At 47.6% G+C, this 9,051-nt stretch overlaps 1 protein-coding gene across 4 annotated transcripts in view; it reads right to left on the reverse strand.

Moving 5' to 3' along the window:
• FAM154A (family with sequence similarity 154, member A) overlaps positions 1-9,051 on the reverse strand; it is a 63,118-nt gene that overhangs the window by 13,168 nt on the left and 40,899 nt on the right. For all 4 annotated transcript variants that reach the window (XM_010857057.1, XM_010857056.1, XM_010857060.1 and 1 more), the window contains one exon: positions 2,123-2,168. The gene's annotated coding sequence lies outside the window, so the exon portion shown is untranslated. The remainder of the gene's footprint in view (positions 1-2,122; positions 2,169-9,051) is intronic.

A 9,051-nucleotide genomic window follows, 5' to 3' on the forward strand; every position in this document is an offset into this window, starting at 1 on the left:
GAAGTGTTATAATAGCATTATATCTTTAAAAACAATGTACACAACCTTAATGATAAATCCCTTTTTGCTAGAAAATGCTAAAGATCCGGTGAGCCTTCAGCAAGTCATAGTAGGAACAAAGATCCCTGATCACAGAGCACCATAACAATGATGAAAATTCTGAAACAGTGTGAGAACTACCAAAATGTAACACAAAGACACAAAGTGAGCAAATGTTTGAAAACTGGTGCCAAGAGGCCTGCTCAGGGTGGGCTTGCCACAGACCTCCAATTCCTAAAACAGAGTATCTGCAAACCACGACAGAGCAAAGCACAATAAAGCATGGTATGCCTGCAGAGCGAAGACGGGAGCCGCAGCACCTTCAGGAAGAAGAGCAAGCACAGGCGTCTCTGGGGTGTATGCAGACTCAGGAGCAGGAGCCTCACTCCGGGTCAAGCTTCCTGCCCCCAGGGGCGTGCACAGTGCATAGTGACTACATGCCGAAATCCTGGGTGTACACCCTCATCAGGGCCCCCATCTAAAGATCACTACCACATTTCAATCCTCACATGAACCCTATGATTATCTCCACTGACTTATGGGTAGACAGAGGCCCAGAGAAGCCCAAGGTCACCCAGGATTCAAACCTGAGCAGTTTGGTTTTTAGCCAGAGCCCTGCCCTTCCCCATGAGGCCAGCCCCAGCTCCTCTGCGCGAGAGCCAACACACGTGGCCACCCTGGTGCAGGCATCATTCTCTCCTGCTGCCTGGAGGTTGGCAGAAGCCAATGGTGTTAATAGAGACGTTGCCTTTGCATCCTCTAAAACCAATGCTCCTGGCATTCGAGGGCTCCTAGCTCCCCCTCTTTTTAAAGCATTTTAATAAAGCTACTAGAGAAAGTGCAAAAGAAAACAAAAGCCTGCTTGTAGAGTTCTCTATAAACAGGCTCTGGTGAAAGGGCAGCATGTCCCCAGGCCCAGACGATGCCCACACAGGGACCTTTGTGAGAGACACTCCAGGGGACCCCAGCCTGAAAGCCCAGCTCCAGCCTGTTTCAGCCACTCAACCCAGCATGTGACAATCTGTTCTGCAGCATAAATGTATGCCAGCAAGCTCTTTTTGAAATTCCAATTATTTTCTAAGGAGTCGTGGGTTTCGCTTTAAAGAGAAGACCAATGCTAGCACAATAAATATCACATACCAGCAACCAAACCAAATGTCCCCCAGAGACGCCCATGGAGGGGGGCGGGAAGGAGAGTCGCCAGAGAGAAAACCTAAGACGGCTCAAAGAGTGGGGAGGGCTCAGACAGAATGTATGGAAAACTTTCCTGCCAAAATCACAAAGCTCAGCAGGGGGAAAAAAAGAGATCCTGACCGAGATGCCACCAACCACAGTGTAAAAGTTTAGAATCTTAACCACGACCCAGTCCTGGGATTGTAACTCCTCATGCAAGGGTCCCCTGCTTGGCCTCAGAAGTTTCCATCTTTGACAGCATGAGCTCAGAAAATCTGTGGACCCATCAAGACCAGAATGATCAACAATCATCAGCACTCTCTTGCATCCCAGCTTCCTCACCTTTAAAGAGAAGATACCTCACGTGACAGGTTGTTGTAAGGAACAGGTTAATTCCTGTTGAGGAAACAAAAGAGTGCCTAGCCTATCACTGACACATTCATTGAATGTTAACTGCTATTACCATCATCCAAGCTACCTTAGAGAGATGTGGAGATGAAGGGCAGGGCTGGCAGAAGGTTTATTTCACATTACTTCCCACTGTCAGCTTTCAAAGACTCTCGCCTATGTTTTCATTTTCAACTGAGAAAGACATCAGCCATTCCTTCAAAGTTCAATACCAGACAATAGTGTAAACAAGAGAGGTATTAGGGAACCAAGCTCTATATCATGAAAGAAAATTTGATCCCTCCATGTAGCAAACTCAATGATTCACCAAAATACTGACAAACTTCCAGAAAAACTTCCCAAGACAGATACGATTTTATAATCCCAATGGACAACCTAGTCTCAATTCAAAATACTCAAATGTGCACATAATTGCCATTTCCTTCAGTTTAAAAAAAATGGAGAGACAGTCATTTATGAACAAATATACAAGTTGTAAAAACTAAAATTAAGGATATCTTACCAAGTTGAGGGCCATAGACAGCATGGTGGTATCCTCTCACTTCATCCTACAAATAAGATCAAAGGAAATAATCCAATTTTAGTAATGCTTCTCAGCTAAAATGAGACAAGACAGACCTCAATAACCTATCTGTGAGACTCCCCCAAATAGGCAAATTCACCTACAAAGGGCAAGGGAAGACTGAGGTAGAGAGAAGGGTGAAGCTTTGGAGAAATAAGCCAATGAAAAGCTTGATCTGTTTGGCAAAATAACCGCAGAAGAATAAATGAGGAAACAAAGCAAGGTGACTCCCTTGGTGCTTTCTGTCTATGCTCATTTTGTTCCATGAATGAGCTATGATTTAAGGACTTCAAGATTCAGAGTCAGAATGCATTAAATGTGAGTGAAATCAGGGAAGGTTACGTATCCATGTCCTATACTGCCAATGGAAAACATCGGTGTTGATGCAAGCCTTGAAGTAAATAGTGAACAGTTGAATACCCAATGAGTTCTACCAACCCTCTAAGGTTAATCTAAAATTGTTGTCTGCCCCTCACATATCCCTCCTGTCCACCTGAAGATGCTTTCACAGGTCACATTTGTGTGAGCCGATGAGCCAAATCTTAGCTTCTTCCACCCTAAAAACTGGAAGGCAGGTATTTGTAACCAAGCCTCTGCTAAGAACTGAGCCAGCACCTCCTCCATCAGCGAGAAGTTTACAGCTTCAATCAGATGGATTCTGTGAAGCACCTGGTCCCCATCAACCACGTGTGTCACGCTTCTGATAACACAATATACAGATGTCACTCACCTCTGCGTTTTCCAAAGGCAAAATCCATCTTCAACCAACCATTTCCCAGGCTGCTCCTACAGATGTGGTTTATATATGTATAAACAGAAATCAAATGTGCAGTTTTTATGTAAGTGAAGAGAAAGCAGACAGTGGGGAATGGTTCTCCTGCCGAACATAAATAATGTTTGCTTAAGCACAACGTTGAGGAGGGCCTGAGAGATCGCACGGTCAGCGTCCAGACCAGAAAGCATGCCTGGGAAACCTGCCCGCCTCTCCAAGATGACATAAACAGCCCTCCTCCAGGCCTCTGTGATGGCCAGGGCTGACCTCGCTCCAAACCCCACAAAGGAGAGTAGACAAGCTGTGAACAACTTAGTTGCCAGGTGAGCAACTCTATGAAAGCCTAAATGGTCAAGGCAGGGAGGCGAAGTGAGTCATGAGCTTGGTTTTCTTCCCTCAATCCCCACCACCATTTTTCAAATAACAATGAAAGGGCCAGGAGATGACTTAGCTGAGGTCAGGCGAAGGATGGTGAAGGATGGTGAAGTTGGTCGTCAGTCATCCAGGTGGCCTGGCCCCACAGCTGGAGCTCAGCACATCACCGTGCCAGACACAAAGCAGGTGCCAGGCTCGTGGGCCAGTCACTCCTGAGCTGCCTTTCTTTGCCTGCACTGGCCCTCCCTACCGGCACGAAAACAGGCAAGACCACCAGCTGAGAGCACAGCCCCTCGACCTGGACCCTTCTGCACGGTGAAGTTCCTGGCCCAGCTGGGATGGAAAACCATCGAGCTGTCCATCCAGGCCTAGTGGGCCTCACTCTGCTGGCCCCGCCAGGCAGTCCTCCGTCTCATCTCATCTCATCTCCGTCTCCCTCATCTCTTTTCCCATTACATACCTTTCCTCTCCCTCAGAGTCTGACCAACTCTATCTGTACCAGCTCTGTGCCAGGCCCAGGCCAAGCCCTGAAAACACAGGGGTGAAAGCCTCCTCCCTGTCATGAGCCCAAAGGAGCTCAGAGTCCAACCAGGAAAGCAGATACATCCCACCACAGATGCCAGTGCATCCTGCTCCTCCACATTTGGGGAATTCTCCAGCCCAGTTTTCTTCTTCATTTGGTTCTTTCCACAGTCAGCAGGCAGGGGTTGCTTTTATTCCTGACTCTCTCCCACTGGGGCTTTTGCAAAGGTATCCTGACTGGACTCCTTACATTTGTTCTGTCTCCTCCAATTCACTACCCATATAGCAGCCAGAACTAATGTAATATTGCCTGCAAACACATCAACATAAACTGATGGCTGTCTGCAGAAGAGACTTAAACCACACCCTAGGGCCAGCTAGCTCATGTTTAATTGTCTAATCATAAATCTACTCTCCTGCAAGCATTTCAAATATTGTTATCTTCATCTGCACCAGAGGGTCTGTTAATTACCCAAAGTTCATTAATTACACATCAGTGAATTAGTTGTATTGGCAGATTGGAAAGGGCACACAAGCACCACAGCCCTTATAAACAGTCTAAGTATCCAGTAAACCCAACAGCCTGGAGCTCCAAGTCTACCCCCCAACTCTTGCTTGATCTAACCAGAGAAGGTTTGGGCTGATTTTATCATAAGAACATCCACCTTGGAATAACTGTCAGAGTGCCTAGGGCTGGAACAATAGGACTTATTCAAGTTCACAGAGCACTGGGCAAGCTTGTGGGCACTTTATGCTCGTACCTGATATGCTTCCCTGGTGGCTCAGATGGTAAAGAATCCGCCTGCAATTCAAGAGACCTGGGTTCAACTCCTGGGTCAGGAAGATCCCCTGGAAAAGGGAGTGGCTACCCACTCCAGTATTCTTGCCTGGGAAATCCCATGGACAGAGGAGCCAGGCGGGCTACAGTCCATGGGGTCACAGAGTCAGACACAACTGAGAGACTAACACACAAGCCTAATATCAGAATTTGGTGTGAGATGGTTTCCACTGAAACATACCACCTTAAGGAATGAGGCGGTGTAAGTGGAAACTGAGAGCTCCAGCCTTTTTTTTTTTTTTTTAATAATTTTATTTTTAGCAGTGCTGGGTCTTTGTTACTTCACGGGCTTTTCTCTAGTTGCGGTGCTCGAGCTTCTCGTTGCAGTGGCTTCTCTTGTTGCGGAGAACTGGCTCTAGGACACATGGGCTCAGTAGCTGCAGCTCCCAGGCTCTAGAGCACAGGCTCAACAGTTGTGGTGCTCCGCGGCATGTGGCATCTTCCCAAATCAGGGATCGAACCCGTGTCTCCTGCATTGGCAGGTGGATTCTTTACCACTGAGCCACTAGGGAAGCCCTCTAGCCTTTCCTGATGGAGCTCCTATTTTCCCAAGATAAACTAGAAATTATTGGTCAGCCAAATGGCTTAAATTCATTCACCAAGAAATCTCAAAAGACGATTTGGGTTACACCAGTCCTCTGTTCTAAAGCCTTCTACACCTTCCTACTGTTGTCAGGATAAGGAACAGACTCAGTGAAATGCCCCGAGGCACCCTGCAGCAGCCCAGCCTCATCTCTACGTGACTAACCTCAGCTCCCTGGAGACTCCATGTTCCATCTTCCTTCCCCTTCTCGTCTTCCATGAGCCATGGAATGCCAACCACCACAGCCACCACCACTTACTCTTCACTTGTGAGTTGTCTTGGCACCCAGGGCAGGGAAAATATGGAGGCTTTAAGATGTTTGCTTCTTAAAGATTTCCTAATTTTACAGTACTTTCCCCCACTGCCTTACAGCCAAGGTAGAAAGCTGAGGCTCTCAGTCCTTTGTCAGCCCACAGAGACACAAAATCAGGGCCAAAGGTAGGAAATCCTGTGTTCACAAAGCATCTCTCCCCACTCTGCCCCCCTTCTCTTCCCTCGTCACACACATCCACTTATTTCAGGGCCAAGTTTGGACTTGTGGCTGAAAAAAAATAAAATGACGATTATTTACCATACCCCCTCTACCCACAAATGCTTCTTGTTTCACTGAAAAGATGATGATGGGTGAAAATAAAGAAGACTGCAACCAAGAGAAGATGACACTGTGTAACCCTATAAAAGGATGAAGAAATCCTGAAAGACAAGATCTGGGTGACTGTGGCTGGAGGGGCTGGGGAAGAGGAGACAGCGGAGCAAAGTGGGAAGGTGAGGGGAGTCCCACATCATCAGGATAGTCACAAGCTCCAGGGAGCCATCACCATTCTCCAAGCTGACTCCCATCCTTCTCCTCCTCCCTCACAGCACCCAACACAATTATAATTACCTGTCCAATCCTGGTGATCTTCTGGGAACTCAGAAGATCTTTCTTTCTGTACTTCAGGAAAGAACCCAATATCCCTATAAAAGTTGTAGGGGAGGAAGGAGGGCAGAAAGAGGACACATTTCTAGAAAACCCTAGGATGCTCCAGTCACCCCTGGGCTACTGGATCCACAGTGGTGAGTGGAAGTGCCAGGCCCTCCTGGCTGCAAGGGCCCTCCTACACCTCACTGCCCATATGAATGATGGTCCCGCACTCAGACATCCCAGCCCAGCCTCCTCGACCTCAGTGGATGGCAGCTCCATCCTTCCAGTTACTCAGATCGAAGGTTCTGGAGTCATGCTTGATTCCCTCTTCATCTCACTCTACCTTCAGTCAGCCACTCCATGTGGTCTACCTTCAGAACGTGCCAGGATGGGCCACTTTTCTCACTGCCCCCAACTCCACCAGCCAGGCATCTTTCTCTAGGTAAGAAGCTCCCTACCAAGCCCTGCTGTTACCCTGGCCCACTGCTGCCCCTCAAAGCATGCGACAGGGTGACCACAGTGACAACTAATAGAAACCTGATCCGGGCACTTCCCAGTTGCAAGTTTAACATTGGCTCGCCTTGGAGTAAAAGCCAGATTCCCAGCGGTGGTCTCTGCACTGGCCTGGCCCTGGCCTCGGGACCACTCCCTGGACACACCTGGACTGAAATATGCTCATGTCAGGGCCTGTGCTCTAGCTATTCCTAAGCAGCCTTCTCCCTTCCTTTGAAACTCTCAAGTCTCCCTTTCTCAGTGAGGCCCACCCTGACTACTCCGTTCAAGACACCCTGGGCCTCCCAGAACTCCCAGGTCCTCTTAATCCTGATGACCTTTTCCTTTTACCATGGCTCTTATCACCTTCTAAGTTACTATACACATGATACTTTTTATCATGTGTTTATTATTGCATTTATATTATATATTATACATTATTAGATATACATATTTGTTGTTGTTTAGTCACTAAGTCGTGTCCAACTCTTTTGCAACCTCCGTGGACTATAGCCTGCCAGACTCCTATGTCCATGGGATTTCCCAGGCAAGAATTCTGGAGTGGGTTGCCATTTTCTTCTCCAGGGAATCTTCCCAACCCAGAGGTTAAACCCACATCACCTACATTGGCTGGCAGATTCTTTACCAGTGAGCCACCACGGAAGTGCATGTTAGTTTTACAGTATATTTTTGTTTGTCTCTCCCTGACTAGACAATAAGCCCCACGAAGGGTAGGATCTGCATCTTCTCTGTTTACTGATTAGCCCAAAGCATCTAATAAATATTTTCTGAAGAGATGACTAAATCTATGTATGCACATATGTACAGATGGCAAGAAAAGGAGAAGTGTGCCCAATGCTGTGACAGATGGGGCATCCTGTCCCTCCTAGTGCTGGAGCTAAGACAGCAGTTGTGGGGCAGAGGGGAGAGGGAGGCGTATCCAGGGAGAGGGGGCACATATGACGCGACGTGTGGAGGGAGAAGGCAAGGTTCCTGAGCGACCACCCACCAGACCAGGGACTCACTGGATGCAAGCTCCCTGGGAAACTGGAGAACGCCTACAGGCTGTCTGGATGGGTCCCCCGGGGGTGGCCCCGGGGCAGGAGGGTGGTGAGAACTGTTTCTGACCCAGGAGTCTGGGGAAAGGGCTGCACAAACACTGTCATAACCTCAAGTCAGATGGACCCCCGGGGCAGCCAGGCACGCAGAGGTAGGACGTACAGCCATCACCAGAGCCCAGGACGCTGCCTCCCTTTGAGAGCTCATAACAAAACCAACACAGTAGATGGACCGTATGTTAGCAGATCACAAGATGAAAATATATTTTTCCTTGGAAAATCCCAAGGGATCTTTTTCTAGAGTCTAAAGTGATTATTTTAGATTGAAAGCTTAAAATACAAAAAATCTCTGCAAATAACCTTTATCTCTGGATATAATCATTCCTTTTTATATATTTGACTTGTAAAGCAAGTGAGCATCATGTAAAGAAGTCCTATTACAACTTAATCCATATTTTTATATCTGTGTGTGAGTGTGTGGGGTGTGTCCAGAAGTAATTCGTAAGTCTGAATGCTAACTCAGTACTAGGTACAGTGAAGAATCACTCATACAGACATAGTTCTTTCCATCTTATTCTTTCAGAGGCCACACACCTGCAAACTGAATGGCCCCTTGAACACTCCAGGGGCCTCCCTGGCAGTCCAGCGGCTGTGCTTCCTCACTTCCAACACAGGGGAGCATGAATTTGATCTCTGGTGAGGGAACTAAGGTCCCACTCGCTACACAGTGTGGGCAAATAAAAACGTTTTTTACATACAGCATTCCAAATTGTGTTCTTTTCTCTCAACCTCCAGCGTCTCTTGCTTCTATCTAACTAGCATCCTCCTTCGTCCAAATCCAAGATCAGATCAGTCGCTCAGTCGTGTCCAACTCTTTGCGACCCCATGAATCGCAGCACGCCAGGCCTCCCTGTCTATCACAAATTCCCGGAGTTCACTCAGACTCACGTCCATCGAGTCAGTGATGCCATCCAGCCATCTCATCCTCTGTCGTCCCCTTCTCCTCTTGCCCCCAATCACCCCCAGCATCAGAGTCTTTTCCAATGAGTCAGCTCTTCGCATGAGGTGGCCAAAGTACTGGAGTTTCAGCTTTAGCATCATTCCCTCCAAAGAAATCCCAGGGCTTATCTCCTTCAGAATGGACTGGTTGGATCTCCTTGCAGTCCAAGGGACTCTCAAGAGTCTTCTCCAACACCACAGTTCAAAAGCATCAATTCTTCGGCACTCAGCCTTCTTCACAGTCCAACTCTCACAGCCATACATGACCACAGGAAAAACTATAGCCTTGACTAGACGGACCTTTGTTGGCAAAGTAATGTCTCTGC

The sequence above is a fragment of the Bison bison genome, unplaced genomic scaffold (genome assembly GCF_000754665.1).
Source record: "Bison bison bison isolate TAMUID 2011002044 unplaced genomic scaffold, Bison_UMD1.0 scf7180017864376, whole genome shotgun sequence".
NCBI lineage: Eukaryota > Metazoa > Chordata > Mammalia > Artiodactyla > Bovidae > Bison > Bison bison.